General features: G+C 34.7%; 1 protein-coding gene across 1 annotated transcript in view; it reads left to right on the top strand.

Moving 5' to 3' along the window:
* Positions 1 to 11661: 11661 nt before the first annotated feature.
* hivep1 (HIVEP zinc finger 1) overlaps positions 11662 to 15391 on the top strand; it is a 108567-nt gene continuing 104837 nt past the window's right edge. The window contains 1 exon segment of the mRNA XM_056480382.1: positions 11662 to 11755. The gene's annotated coding sequence lies outside the window, so the exon portion shown is untranslated.

Here is a 15391-nt window from a genome sequence, read left to right as displayed (position 1 = left end):
TTAGTCCCTTTATTCATCAGGGGTCGCCCTGACGGAATGAACCGCCAACTTATTCAGCATAAGTTTTACACAGTGGACACCCTTTCAATTGCAACCCAGTACTGGGAAACACCCATTCAAATTCAGACACCTGTACCGCATGTCTTTGGACTGTTGGGGAAACTGGAGCACCCGGAGGAAACCCTCGTGAACACAGGAATGCCAACTGACCCAGCCAGGTCTCGATCCAGCAATCTTCTTGCTGTGAGGCGACTGTGCTACCAACTGCGTCACTGTGTCAACCCTCTTACAAGCAACAGATAAACAAACTTAGTTTTCGATCGTCATATGCAAATTATTTAAATATCAATGTTCCTGTTCAACACTAAAACGTTTGTCCAGAAATCTCAGTTAAACATGTAGACATAACATTTTAGCGAATATTGTTGACACAACATATATTTTTATGTAGAGCAGTTATTCACAATTCTTAGTACATATGACAGAAAAGTATATATGACAGAAGTACAGTGTGCTGAACAAATGGTGTCGCTGAAGGTCACTGGTTCGAGCCCTGGCTGGGTCAGTTGGCGTTTCTGTGTGGAGTTTGCATGTTCTCCCCGCGTTTACATGGGTTTCCTCCGGGTGCTCCGGTTTCCCCCACAGTCTAAAGACATGCGGTACAGGTGTCTGAATATGAATGGGTGTTTCCCAGTACTGGGTTGCAATTGAAAGGGTGTCCACTGTGTAAAACTTATGCTAAATAAGTTGGCGGTTCATTCCGTCAGGGTGACCCTTGATGAATAAAGGGACTGAGCCAAAGGAAAATAAATGATTGAATGAAGTACTGTGTTAGTCATTTTTAAGTAAAATGATTAAAAACAGGATGATATGCTAACTAGTACTACTACGGTACAGGTGAATTGAGTAAGCTAAAATTGTCCATAGTGAGTGTGTATGAATGTTTCCCAGAGATGGGTTGCAGCTGGAAGGGCATCAGCTGCGTAAAACATATGCTGGATAAGTTGGCGATTCATTCCGCTGTGGCGACCCCAGATTAATAAAGGGACTAAGCCGAAAAATTAATGAATAAAAGAAAAAGTGCGCTTTAAATACCAGGATGATGATGATGCACTTATTTAACCCTTAAAAAGAAGTGTGAATGTTGGACACTTCACGTACTCACTGGTCACAGCTTTGCTCACGTAGCGGAAGGGGCGGAGCTTTCGGGCGCTTATGTTGGATTATTTTATTTATTTTGGATTGTGAAAGGAAATTCTCATATGAGAGTGATTATAGCGCCTCCTGATGGTGAATGCGATTACACTCATGGCAATTGAATTTCCGCTTAGAAAAAAACATTAGTGTTCTATTTGGAACTACACTAAATTCATATACTGTGCTGTTGAGTGTGTAAGTGCATAAGTGTAAAGTGTACTAACAATGCACTGACCATAGAGAAAGTACTGTAAAATGCGATTAGTTACTTAGATTAGAAAACGTGAGTAAACTCATAGTCTTAAAAGCAACAAGTTGAATTTATTTTTAAAAAATTGTAAACCCATTGTAATTTGGAACTTTTAAACTAATTTAACTGTGATAATTATGCACATAGATCGTTTACTTATAATTAATTTGAAAGGAACACGTTTACTCACTTTTTTAAGTAAAGTAAACTACAGGGTGGGCCATTTATATGGATACACCTTAATAAACTTATTGGGAATTTTAACAAGAAAAAGCAATGGTGAGCTTGGTTTTAACGTAACTTTATTTTTTCATGAGTTATTTACAAGCCCCCTCACATACTATTGTACCACAAACCGCACGTAAATATCACCAACCAATCCCTTTTTATTAAGGTGTATCCATATAAATGGCCCACCCTGTATAATTGCTTTTTACGTATTATCCAGTTGATGCAAAATGTAAGATATGAAATCAGAGCCATAAAATAATGTGCCACTGTTCTGTATATACAGTAGGATTTGTTAGAAAAACAAAGTCGAAATTTGATGTATTATTTAAAATAAAATCCTCATGCAAACATTATGCAAATAGTTCATTTAATAATTTGAATAGAACAGATTTACTCACTTTAAGTCAACTAATCTTTTTAAAAACAATGGGTTTACTCACGTTTTTAAGTGAAGTTAACTATAATTGTCCAGTTGATTCAAAATCTAAGATATGAAATCTGAGCCATAAAATAAAGTGCCACCACTGTTGGGGGTGTAAACAATAGGATTTGTTGGAAAACAAGTTGACATTTAATGTTTTATTTAAAATAATATTGTGTTTGTGCTCATGCAAACATTTCCAAACTTTTTAATACAAACGTATTTGATAAATAAAGCAGAGGAATAAACTGCAGAATGCCATTGTGTCATCAGTGGTGGTTCAAAGCAACGGAGTCATAGAAATACCATTCTTATTTTTAGATATATCATCATCATCATCATCATCATCATCATCAGACACACACACACACACACACACACACACAAACTTTTCTCATACACACACACACAAAAATGCACAATCTCTCTCACACACACACACACACGCGCGCGCACACACAAACTTTTCTCATACACACACAAAGACACACAATCTTTCTCACACACACACACACACGCACACACACACACACACACACACACACACAAACTTTTCTCATACACACACACACACACACAAAGATACACAATCTCTCTCTCACACACACACACACACACACACACACACACACACACACACACACACACAAAGATGCACAATCTGTCTCTCTTTCTCTCTCTCACACACACACACACACACACACACACACACACACACACGCGCGTGCACACACACAAACTTTTCTCATACACACACAAAGATACACAATCTCTCTCTCTCTCTCTCTCTCTCTCTCTCACACACACACACACACACACACACACACACACACACACACACACAAAGATGCACAATCTCTCTCTCTCTCACACACACACAAACTTTTCTCATACACACACGCACACACACACACACACACACACACACACACACACACAAAGATACACAATCTCTCACTCTCTCTCTCTCTCTCTCTTTCTCACACACACACACACACACACACACACACACACACACACACACACACACACACACACACACACACAAAGATACACAATCTCTCACTCTCTCTCTCTCTCACACACACACACACACACACACACACACACATATGCACATCACCATACATTAAAGCTGTACACTGATTAACCATTCACAAAACAATTCAACAGGGTCTAATATGAATTTAGGTTTACTTCATGGATTCATGCAAGACTGTAACCTAAAAAGAACTCAAAGTAAATCCTAAGCGGGTTTAACAGCACTGTTAGACATTTTATTGTATTTTGCGGTAACTTACTGCCAGCACTGTTGCCAGCAGTTTACCTCAACTGCCCCTTTACTGTAACTTACCTGTAAATGTGTTTTACAGTAGCAGTGGCCTACCGCAATGTCATTTCACAGTAAAGCAGCCTTACCACAACTTTTTGTATGGTAAAATTCCCTTTACCACGTTTAAATGTTACAGTATGACAATTTTACAGTAATTTTACTGTAATTTATTTACGTTTTACACTAGCTGAACAAAACCTTTATTGTTTGCATTTACTATTGAATTTAATGAATCCAAACAAGTGACTGATTTTTTCATGAACCGTCTCATTTTTGCCTCCAACTACAGTAGCAGGATTTGATTACTTTGATTACAGTAGAATACCGCAAACTTCTAATAAGCATTAAGCTACTGTAAAAGTATTAAAACGACCCACAAGGCAGTGCATATTACAGTAGTGAACTGTAAAGAATGTATGTGGTATTTTACTGGGGATTTTTGCAGTAAATAACTGTAAAAATGTGGCAAAGTCTAACAGTGGGCTCACACTGTTTAATGAAAGTTTGTAAAACATTTTCCAGCAAACTTTGAGAGAAAGAGCAGAGGCATGAAACGCAGGATGCCATTTTGTGCAGGGTGTTGTTTGAGAGCGAGTGAGTCACCGTGTCAGAATATGGTGTGTGTGAGGGCGGCTGCCTGTCACTGAAGCTCCTCTGAATGAACATCATCACCCCCTCAAACTCACACAGAGACCTGAACACTGCGTCTGACGTGACGTGATCCTACTCTCACTCAAAACTTCACCAGGGTCTTCAATGCAGCGGCTGAAATGCCAAATGTATGTTCAGTGCAAGTCTGAGATCAAATCACTGTTTCTCTAATTCATTCAGTCATTTTCCTTCAGCTTATAGTCTCTTTAGTCTGAAACCAATTAAATGCAGCAATGTTCAACTTAGTTTGTTTGTTTAAATTCAGCCCATATAAATTCTTTGCAACTGCTTACCTTAAAAAAATGTCTAAATGCAATGAGTAATTTTTTTACTCTCCCTAGTTAGTTTATATGTGGTTCCCAGCATGTTTTGCGTTGGATTGAATTAAAAGGAGGAACTGTTGACACTAAAAATGAGGTGTTTTAAGTTAATAGAAAAACTTGTAAGAGATTAACAACTTAGTTTGAAGAGTTTAGCGTAATGTTTTGAGTTTACCACCTTGCATAAGAGTAGCACGCTGGTTCTGAGATCAGTAGCCAACTTTAGGCATTATTAAAGCAGTTGCAGTTAATAAATACACTGTAAAAATTATTCAAAGATGATTCCTTGGATTTACTCAATTTTTTATGTTTAGTGGTTGTAAATCATTTATTTGGGCTGAATTTAAACAAACAAGTTTAGTTGAACATTAATAAATTTAATTTGTTTGCTTAAATTCAACACAAATAAATCGTTTGCAACTGTTTTTTCAGTGTTACATAAAATGATGGGGTAACACTTTACAATAAGGTTCATTAGTTATTGCATTTACTAACATGAACTAATCATGAACAACACTTGTACAGCATTTATTAATCATAATTGAACATTTACTAATGCATTATTAACATCCAAGTCCATGCTTGTTAACATTAGTTAATACACTGTGAGTTAACATGAACTAAGAATGAGCACCTGTATTTTCATTAACTAACGTTAACTAACATGAACAAATACTGTAGTAAATGTTTTGTTCATTGTTTGTTCATGTTAGTAAAGGCAATAATTAACATTAACTAATGAACCTTATTGTAAAGTGTGACCAATGATGGCTATCTATATTAAGCCAAATTAATCGGCTGCTGAAGAGTGAGCTTTGTTCACAGGGTAAATCAAAGGAAAGCTATTAGACATAACTGGATCAAAATGAATTTTGCTCATGGGATCTACACTAAAAAAAAAGATTCCTAAGATTTACACATTTTTTTTAAGTTGAGGGGTTGAAAACAATTTATTTGGGCTGAATTTAAACAAACAAATTAAGTTACATTAACAAATTTTATTTGTTTGTTTAAATTCAACACATATAAATTGTTTGCAGCAATTCTGAGATCGTTTTTTTTTCAGTGTATTTGCTGAAAATAAGTTGAAGTAACACAATTTAAATAAGTAATAAGTTAAATGCTAAGCTAAGCTAAAAGTGACGCTGCCAGAACAAAATTTTTGCTTCATAAAATGTTGAATATATATATATATATAGTTCGGAAACAAGACAAAAATGCTCACTAGGAAAATATTTAAACTTTATTTTATTTTAGTGCACGTTTTACAAAATTCTAAAATTTGTTTAGTTTTTAAAATCCCACATTTTCAATGTAACAATGATCCCATTGTAATGCATGTGCATTTGGATGTTTAAATATAGAATATATGCAGTTAAAGTCAAAATGATTTGCCCTCCTGTGAATTTTAATTTTCTTTTTCAAATATTTCCCAAATGATGTTTATTGGAGCAATTCATTTTTCACAGTATTTCCTATAAAGATTATTCTTGTAGGGAAAGCCTTGTTTGTTTTATTTCGGCTAGAAGAAAAGCAGTTTTACATTTTTTAAAAAATCATTATTATTAACCCCTTAAGCTATATTTATTGTCGATTGTATACAAAACAAACCACACTGAAAAAAGTGTTGCATGCAGAACTGTTGCAAAACAATTTATTTGTGTTGAATTTAAACAAACAAATTAGGTTTAATATTGTTCAACTTAATTTTTTTGTTTAAATTCAACCTAAATAAATGGTTTACAACCACTTAACGTAAAAAAAGTTGAGTAAATCCAAGGAATCATCTTTGAATAATTTTTTTCAGTGCACTGTTATACAATGACTTGCCCAATTACCCCAACTTTCCTAATTAACCACATTAAGCCTTTAAATGCCACTTTAAGCTGAATACTAGTATCTTGAAAAAGATCTAGTCAAATATTATTTATTGTCATCATGGCAAAGATAAAATAAATTACTATTATGATTGTGTTGTGTTGAAAAAATCTTCTTTGCGTTAAACAGAATTTGGGGACAAAAATACACTGGGGGCTAATAATTCAGGAGGGATAATAATTCTGACTTCAACTGTATGTAGTTGATAAACAAGACAAAAATGCTTAGGAAAATATTTTAATTTAATTTAAATTCAACATTTTCAGTGTGACAGTGTGCTGCATGTGCTTGTTTGGATGTTTAAATTTAGAATATATAAATATATATAGAAAGAGAGAGAGAGAGTGGGATATGAAGAAGCATACACACATGTATATCTACGTGACGTGTGATGCTGTTCGCCCCCTTTTCTCCGTCACCAGCACACGTCTGCATGTGTCCCTGTGGGCTTGTTGCTGGAGGAAGAACAGAGCAGATACTCACCTCATCCACCTTCATTAAACAGCTATTTATATTCTCAGGGCTGAAATCCTGTGACCTTTCTCATTAAGCGATGTGTCATTTGTGAACACAAACACCCGTGGACATGATGTGAGATGCTTTGGATGTGGGTTAAAAATAGCCGAGCTGCAATATTTGTATGTGGTGACTGTCTTTTTTTATTTATTTGTTTGTTGAATATTTGGCATCCTGGGCTTCTTACACTTGGTCAACATTCGGTCAATGTGTTCAGCAATGTGTGGTCATTGTTTACATGTTTATCAAGGAAAATAACAGCATCAAAAATGATTAAAAACTCCATTTGTGAACGCAAACACCCGTGGACATATTGTGAGATGCTTTGGATGTGGGTTAAAAATAGCCGAGCTGCAATATTTGCATTTAGTGACTGTGTTTTTATTTGCTTGTTTTTGGAATATTTGGCATCCTGTGCTTCTTACTCTTGGTCAACATATTGGTCAGTCAGTGTGTTTCTGTATTGTGTGGCCATTGCTTACATGTTTATCAATGAACACAGCAGCATCAGTTAATGCAAAAATGACCAAAACACACAGTTGTGAACACCAAAACCTGTGGACATATTGTGAGATGCTTTGGATGTGGGTTAAAACTAGCCGAGCTGCATTATTTGTATTTAGTGGCTGTTTTTTTTACATTTATTTATATATTTGTTGAATATTTGGCATCCTGTGCTTCTTACTCTTGGTCAACATATTGGTCAGTCGGTGTGTTTCTGTATTGTGTGGCCATTGTTTACATGTTTATCAATGAACACAACAGCATCAGTTAATGCAAAAATTATCAAAAAACACAGTTGTGAACACCAAAACCTGTGGACATATTTTGAGATGCTGCAGATGTGGGTTAAAACTAGCCGAGCTGCATTATTTGTATTTAGTAGCTGTTTTTTTTTTTACATTTATTTATATATTTGTTGAATATTTGGCATCCTGTGCTTCTTACTCTTGGTCAACATTCAGTCAATGTGTTCCTGTAATATGTGGCCATTGTTTACATGTTTATCAAGGAAAATAACAGCACCAGTTATTGCAAAAATGATTAAAAACTCCCTTTGTGAACACAAACACCCGTGGACATATTGTGAGATGCTTTGGATGTGGGTTAAAAATAGCCGAGCTGCAATATTTGCATTTAGTGACTGTGTTTTTATTTGCTTGTTTTTGGAATATTTGGCATCCTGTGCTTCTTACTCCTGGTTAACATGTTGGTCAGTCTGTGTGTTTCTGTATTGTGTGGCCATTGTTTACATGTTTATAAATGAACACAACAGCATCAGTTAATGCAAAAATGACCAAAACACTCAGTTGTGAACACTAACACCGGTGGACTTATTGTGAAATGCTTTGGATGTGGGTTAAAAATAGCCGAGCTGCAATATTTGTATTTAGTGGCTGTTTTTTTTTTACATTTATTTATATATTTGTTGAATATTTGGCATCCTGTGCTTCTTACTCTTGGTCAACATATTGGTCAGTCGGTGTGTTTCTGTATTGTGTGGCCATTGTTTACATGTTTATCAATGAACACAACAGCATCAGTTAATGCAAAAATTATCAAAAAACACAGTTGTGAACACCAAAACCTGTGGACATATTTTGAGATGCTGCAGATGTGGGTTAAAACTAGCCGAGCTGCATTATTTGTATTTAGTGGCTGTTTTTTTTTTACATTTATTTATATATTTGTTGAATATTTGGCATCCTGTGCTTCTTACTCTTGGTCAACATTCAGTCAATGTGTTCCTGCAATGTGTGGTCATTGTTTACATGTTTATCAAGGAAAATAACAGCACCAGTTATTGCAAAAATGATTAAAAACTCCCTTTGTGAACGCAAACACCCGTGGACATATTGTGAGATGCTTTGGATGTGGGTTAAAAATAGCCGAGCTGCAATATTTGCATTTAGTGACTGTGTTTTTATTTGCTTGTTTTTGGAATATTTGGCATCCTGTGCTTCTTACTCTTGGTCAACATATTGGTCAGTCGGTGTGTTTCTGTATTGTGTGGCCATTGCTTACATGTTTATCAATGAACACAGCAGCATCAGTTAATGCAAAAATGACCAAAACACTCAGTTGTGAACACTAACACCGGTGGACTTATTGTGAAATGCTTTGGATGTGGGTTAAAAATAGTCGAGCTGCAATTTTTGTATTTAGTGGCTGTTTTTTTTTATATTTATTTATATATTTGTTGAATATTTGGCATCCTGTGCTTCTTACACTTGGTCAACATTCAGTCAATGTGTTCCTGTAATATGTGGCCATTGTTTACATGTTTATCAAGGAAAATAACAGCATCAGTTAATGCAAAAATGATTAAAAACTCCCTTTGTGAACGCAAACACCCGTGGACATGATGTGAGATGCTTTGGATGTGGGTTAAAAATAGCCGAGCTGCAATATTTGCATTTAGTGACTGTGTTTTTATTTGTTTGTTTTTGGAATATTTGGCATCCTGTGCTTCTTACTTTTGGTCAACATTCAGTCAGTCTGTTACTGTAATGTGTGTCCATTGTTTACATGTTTATCAGGGAAAATAACAGCATCAAAAATGATTAAAAACTCCCTTTGTGAACGCAAACACCCGTGGACATGATGTGAGATGCTTTGGATGTGGGTTAAAAATAGCCGAGCTGCAATATTTGCATTTATTCACTTTTTTAAATTTCTTTGTTTTTGGAATATTTGGCATCCTGTGCATCTTACTTTTGGTCAACATTCAGTCAATGTGTTCCTGTAATGTGTGGCCATTGTTTACATGTTTATCAATGAAAGTAACAGCATCAGTTAATGCTAAAACTACCAAAACATACAGTTGTGAACACTAACACCTGTGGACATATTGTGAGATGCTTTGGATGTGGGTTAAAAAAAGCCAAGCCGCAATATTTGTATTTAGTGACTGTATTTTTATTTGTTTGTTTTTGGAATATTTGGCATCCTGTGCTTCTTACTTTTGGTCAACATTCAGTCAGTGTGCTCCTGTAATGTGTGGCCATTGTTTACATGTTTAGCAAGGAAAATAACAGCATCAGTTAATGCAACAAACGACCAATACGCCTATCGATAAATCGTTTTTTGTTTGTAAGAGCGATAGATGTGGTGGAAGCTGGATTTAATTGGATTCTGGACTTTTCTGTTTTGGAAAGGTATTGATTGGTTGCTTTGCCATAGGCTGTGACAGTCGCTCGTTCGAGACAAGGGTCAACTCTGACAGACAGATGGATATGATGACAGACTGAATAGCAAATTTAGATGACTAATCAAATATTTATTTCTGGCTTATATATATTTAGTCTGGCTTCTGACTTCCTTCTGGTTTTTGTGTAAAAATTTGACTTTCGGATGTGGTTTTCCACATCCATAATCTGTAGTTAAAATACTTAAATGTGTTTTACTTTTTAGAAAATTATGTTATCAGAAAAATATTTAGTTTTACAATCGTTTAATATGACAATTTTTCATGATAACATCGCTTAAATAATATGTTATATACTTTTTAAGTGGAGATCTGGGGTTTTCAGACATCAAAATTGTATAAGATTGATACAATCTTTACAGCTGTGTTATATATGAATCCTTAACAATTGTTATAATACATTTTAACCATAATTTATAGAATACACTTACTAAAACGTAACAATAACGTATGAACAAAATATTTTCATGGAATAAAAAATACTATAAACTGCTTGGTTTAACTAATTTGTCTGTAAGAGATTTTTAATCATTTTAAAATAGAATAAAACAAAGCATGAGATCGTTTATTTGTCTATATATTTTAATAAGCACATGTAAGAATAAGTATGTTGTCATATTTTTACATAGATATCTATCTAGGATTAATTCACTCATATTTTGACATCTTTTTATTTTCAGAAAGGTAATTCTTAATGCTTTTTATGTATTTACAATTACTTTGAAGGTTTCATTAGACAACAAATGGGACTATTGTTTGTTTTATTAAAAATCAAGACCTATTTTATTTATCTTTATTTTTCTGCAAACTCATTGTAAAACTTTTTACATTTTAGATTTACAGTTTTTGTTTTTTTCCTTGCGTCATCATTTTGGGTAATTTAAAAATAATAATTGACAAACTAACGGTGCACTAATCACCTTTTACTGTCTTATGTTTACACTGATTCTGTGTTTAAACAGATACAGTGAACTTGATTTTCCCTTTAAGCTCCTCCTTCCTCAGTAGCTGTATTCGTATATTGCAACAAAACTGAATCAATTACAGGAATAAAATAGTATATCTTAAAATATTATAAAATATCCTCAATGCATCAGAAAAAAACGTAACGTTTTTTGGTGACGAACTTTTTTCTTTGTCCTTACAAATATCAGTGCTAAGACAAGCATACTGCCTGCTTTCGGTTTTGCTTGACTGCGAAACATTACAGTTCACGCGTTCACATTTCCAATCTGATTTAACGCGTCGCCGCATCGCGAACGCGCTCCGTGCTTCACTCTCCATTGTTTGCCTGGATCTGTGCGGGAAAGCCCAGCGCTGTTCGAGGGGCACAACGTGACCTAACAAACAAGGAACCTCCGGGAACACCGTCAGTCCTGAACTATGCGCACAAGGGGCCCATCTGAGGGATCCCGAGACCAGCGACATTTCGGAAACGACGCGTAAAACACGCATTTGAATGCGCAGCTCGGTAAAATGTCATTTATTCGTATCAATATTGTGTTCATGATTGATGCTAGTAATATTAATCACTCAAATGGTGTTTAATATATTTGATAGGCCTGTTTCATCGGCCGTCAGGACACTCCCTTAACGCGTTTGCTCGGCTTGGGAGGCGGAGACGGGACCCCCGTTGACGTCAGTGGGCCTGTCGGTTTCCTGCAATAGAAAGTGAGAGAAGATACAGCGAGAGAGAGGAAAAACAGACCTCTGACCGTTGAAACCATTGACAACAGTTCAGACTGCACCTGTAAGTACCAAAAGTTAAGAAATACACGCGTTTTAATAAGCGTTTGTACGCATCGTCTTATGCGTAGCTAACACACGCGGCGCGTAAACACATCTCCAAGTGCTGCTGTTTCGGGACACAATGTTTCCAAAAAAGATTTGTATGGGTTGCTTAAAGTTGTGAGCATGTTTGCTTGAGTTTTACTCAAATTTTGGGTCTGCTCTCAATCGCTCTGTTGCGAGCCGGCCCGTGTTTTGTATCTCGCCGAGAGCGCACGTCTCCAGAATCCTAATACGCGGGGTGTAAATGTTTATCAAGCCCGCAACGCTGCTGGAGAGAGTCGCCGAAGCACCGCGCGCGACGGCAGGTAAGCGCTAAAACACCTTCCGCTGACCGCGGGATGCACGCGAACGCGTTCAGGATGCTTTTTGCACGTCTTCAGAGGATTTAAAGGGCATTTTATTGTCGAATTAGGGAAGTGTTTCTCGCTCATGTCCTGTTGCAGAGGGGTTTTCCCCGGCTCCGCCCTCTTCATGTGTTTCTTAAAGGCAGTAATGCGCCATTCATCCTGTGCGCACCTGGATTTAGCTCTGTGGCTTTTATTGGAAAGCTGCTGGTTTGTATCAATGAGCTTTTTAGACACATGGTGACTCATCGCATGCGGCTCGTATAGGCTGTAAGCATGTTAGATTGGCACTGGCATGGTCTGCCTTTCAGGAGCGACCCCTGTTTAGTGCCATCTTTTTTGCCAGTGCATGCCAAGTAGGCTACGCATGTGCCCCATGTGCAGCAGTTTCTGTTGGCTCTGTTTGCCTGGTTTCAGGGTGTTTCCTGATGCTTTGATTGGCAGATTCTTCGCATTTATGCATTTGACCGATGCATGCCAAAGTGTGATGTTTATTATTGTGTGTGTTCCCTGGCAATCAGTCCTCTGACCTTGGTGTTGCTGCTCTCATTTGTTACCAGTTGAACCGTAAGCAAAGCATTCCTATCCTAAAACAACATATTGTTCAATTTCTGCAGCACCATTGTGTTGTTCCTGTACTAAATAATGTAATTTTCAGATTCTGCAGCAGCATTACGATTCTGCAACGATGTAATGTTCGGAGTGCGCTGCATTCTTTTAACATTCTAGTTCTGAAATATGTTCAATATTATAATGTTTAATTTCTGAAGAAATATGATATTTAAATTCTACAATAACATAACATTCCTTTAAAAAATAACGTACTATTGGAATTGTTACTGCAGAATTAGAAGGTTGTAACACAATCCAGACCTAACAATGTTTTCTCAATACTGTAAACGTAGCATTTAAATTATAAGCTCACAGTAATATTCCATTTCTAAATAATATCCAGATTCCAGTAACATTCAGATTTTGGAATAATGTAGGTGATATACAAATGTATGTAGTAGTAAAATCCATATTTTTGAATGCTTTTGTTTTAGATATGAGTAATATTCCATTTCTCAGTTAAAATTCAGATTAAAAAAAGTATTTTTAGTGACAGTTTTTTTTTTTTTTTTTGAAATATCTCAATTTTTGCTGTAAAATTCAGATTTTTTTGAAGTCTCTTAGTAACATTCTGATTCTAGAAATATGTAATATTCAATTTCTTTTGTTATATTCTGATTTTTTAGTCTTTTAGTAACAATCTGTTTTTGAGAAATATGTAATCTTCAATTTCTGTGTTAAATTTCACATTTTTTGAAGTATTTATTAGTAACAGTCTTATTTTAGAAATAAATATAACATTTCTGCCTTAAAATTCTGATTTTTTAAAGTTTCTGTAACATTCTGATTCTAGAAATATGTAATCTTCAACTTCTGTGTTAAATTTCACATTTTCTGATTTTAAAAATGTGAAAAAATTGCTTTAAAATTAAGATTTTTTTGAAGTCCTTTTAGTAATATTCTGTTTTTAAAAATATGTAATCTTCAATTTCTGCTGTAAAATTCAGATTTTTTTTAAGTTTCTGTAACATTCTGATTCTAGAAATATGTAATTTTCAATTTCTTTTGTTATATTCAGATTTTTTGGTCTTTTTAGTAACAATCTGTTTTTAGAAATATGTAATCTTCAATTTCTGTGTTAAATTAAATTTTTTTGATGTCTTTTTTTAGTAACAGTCTGTTTTTAGAAATAAATATAACATTTCTGCCTTAAAATTCAGATTTTTTTAAAGTCTCTTAGTAACACTCATTTTAAAAATGTGAAAAAATTTACTTTAATGTTAAGATTTTTTGAAGTCTTTTTAAATAATATTCTGTTTTTAAAAATGTGTAATATTAAATTTGAGTGAAAATTCAGATTTTTAAAGTCTTTCGTTACATTCTGTTTTAGAAATATGAAATATTCAATTTCTGAGTTACAATTCAGGTTCATTTTTAAGTCACTTGGTAACTCTGTGTTTTAGAAATATGTCATATTAAATTTCTGCATTAAAATGAATTATTTTTAGGTCTCTGTAACATTCTGATTCTAGAAATATCTAATATTCAATTTCTATGTTATTCAGAATTTGTAAAAGTCTTCTAGAAAAGTTTTATAGAAACGAAATATTACATTTCTGCATTAAATTTCAGAGTTTTTTAGGTCTCTGTGACATTCTGTTTATAGAAATATGTAATATTCAATGTGTTAATATTCAGATTTTTCGAAGTCTTTTTTTGGGGAACATTCTGTTTTCTAGAAATATGTATTATTCACGGTTTTATTAAGATTCAGATTGTTTCAGATTCGTTCTGTTTTTTTAGAAATATGCAATATTCAGTTTCTGCTGTAACATTCGGAACATACAGAATATTTTAAGTCTCTTTAGTAACTTTCCGATTTATATTTGACATCATTCTCACAATAAAAGTCTTCAGTAGCATTTTAACATTCCATTATTAAATAACCCAAATCTCAGATTCTGCAATATGGTTCTGTAACATCTGAACGTAATATTAAAGCACATATGTTAGAAAAATCGAATTTTAATATTTTACACTTTTCATAATTGAGAAACTATGCATTATTAGTACTTTAAATATACAGTTGTCACATTTTAGAAGATTTACAATGAAGGAATAAACCAACAAAAGTGTGTAAAGATATACTCGGACCAACAACTTGACTCAGTATCTGCATAAATACTTACACGGTTGAAGTCAGAATTATTAGCACTCCTGTTAAATTTTAATTCTTTATATTTTTTCACAATTTCCCAAAAGTTTAACTAGGCAAATTAAGGCAACTTTAGAGTAAAAAGATATTGCTCAAGGTAAAAAGGGCTAATAATATTGACCTTAAAATGTAAAAACAATGCTTTTATTCTAGCTGAAATAAGACTTTCTCCAGAAAAGCAAAACTATTATCGGAAATACTGTGAAAATTTCCATAAGTTATTAAATATAATTTGAGAAATATTAGAAAAAGAATAATTTCCCCCCATGTATATCACCTCAAAACAGTAAAAGAAAAACTGCAGCTCTCAAAATGTCAAGTGCGTTTCTCTGCGGGAAGACATGCAAATACACCCCACAGTCGACACAAGACGCTCTTTGTTTCCACGTTTAGGCGGTTTTGGTTTCTATATGGTTCTCGGCTGCAGTGTAGCGTGAAGCAAACATCTGACAAGCCTCATGTGTGCATTCAGTGCCAGCGACGG

The sequence above is a fragment of the Danio aesculapii genome, chromosome 19 (genome assembly GCF_903798145.1).
Source record: "Danio aesculapii chromosome 19, fDanAes4.1, whole genome shotgun sequence".
In the NCBI taxonomy this organism is placed as follows: Eukaryota; Metazoa; Chordata; class Actinopteri; order Cypriniformes; family Danionidae; genus Danio; species Danio aesculapii.
Note: the sequence above shows the minus strand (reverse complement) of the source record. Positions and strands in the feature narration are given on the sequence as shown.